Raw genomic sequence first — 1,552 nt, 5'->3', positions numbered from 1 at the left:
ATAATATTATATCAGATATCATTAATAATCACACACTTCCCAAAAAGTCCTACTTTTGTCTCGTCAAGTTAGAGAAATTTTTCGCAAAATTTTTGTGGGTCATTAAGATGTTTTTTTTATTTTTTGAGACTGAACTTTGTGTTCTATCAGAACAGAGTGTGTTTCTTATTGTTTAATCCTGAACACATTTAGTTCTCCTCTTCGACGAGTCGTCGGTGCTCTCCGAGAGTAACTTTGGTACAATCTCCCGTCTTTGTGCGGTTCATCGCTGCTCTGTGTTTCCTCTGTCGATAAAGGCTCTCACTTTGAATTATAAAAGTTTAGGGAAAACCTTTACAATCCTGTCCAGACTGATTTATGTCAACAACTTGTTTTTCCAGCAGAGCTGAAGCTGTTAAGCCTGCAAAGGCTGGGCTGACATCATATTAAACCCTGCGGGTGAGATAACTCTCAACACCATAGGTGTATTAAGCCAAAGATTCATTTTGGTTTGTTGTACAAAAACCATTGCAATATTTTGCATAAAAATAACTGGAAGAAATAAAAGTGTCAAAAATGTTATAGTCACTTTTTTACATTAGTATTTAGGGGAATGATCAGTGTTATTACACTGGCTTCTCGGTTGTTGATAGTATTAGTAAACTAAATACATTCCTGCCGCCTCGTGTATTTTTTTGGGAATATGGACTTCTGGTGGGAAAAATGTCCCAGTTGACGACGACAACAGCTCAGGACGTTAGAAAACTGTGTTTTTAAAGCCAACATTTTCCCATGTAGCAATCTTCTTTTAACCATCTTCCCTTTGTCTTGGAGCCATTAAGTCCTTCTAATGTTACCTGGACTGTCTGTGGGCCGGTGAAGCTCCAGAGGTCCAGCCTTTGTCCGGGCCGGGGAGCCGGCTGAACAGAGGAAGCCCGTGTCAGGGGCCTCTCTGCTCAGATACACCTGATACCTGCCTCACGCTCCCCCACACCAGCATCCACTCGCCCTCTAGTGTTCTGTCTGGACCCCCGAAATCCCCCCGCTTCGCTTGTCTGCCTGCCAGCTGGCGTGTTTTTTTTTTGTTGTTTTTTTTTGCGGGAATGAAGGATGTTTTTGTGGACCGTGTCCTCCACTCTGCCCTCTCTCCGTCTCTTTTGTAGAGTCCATGTGGGCTCTTGGCTGTTGTCTGAGCTTCAGATTTGTCTGAACACCTTTGAAACTCCCAGCCCTTTGCATCTCTGCAGCTCCTCTCCCCCTCACCCAGCTCCCCCACCACTTTGATTCCCTGGATCTGGTTGATTCACTGTCAGATAATGACACTCAGCCGCTTCTAGGCCTAAATGTTGCTGAAGGTTCAGATGTCAACCCAGAGCAGGAATTCATTTTGGCTTTTTAAAGTTGAATTTTTTGCATTCTGATGTCTTGCAAAAATATTCATAACCCTTAAACTTCCTAACATTCTGTCATGTAGCAACCCACAGGTGACTTCTTGATTCATAAGTCTCCTAATTGTTACAATAGAGTTGATCTGTGTGTAATAACGTGAGTGTGAATAGAGCTGACCTGAAGT

This window comes from Poecilia reticulata, chromosome 1 (genome assembly GCF_904066995.2).
Source record: "Poecilia reticulata chromosome 1, P_reticulata-male-v2, whole genome shotgun sequence".
NCBI classification, from domain to species: Eukaryota; Metazoa; Chordata; class Actinopteri; order Cyprinodontiformes; family Poeciliidae; genus Poecilia; species Poecilia reticulata.
This window is presented reverse-complemented; position numbering follows the sequence as displayed.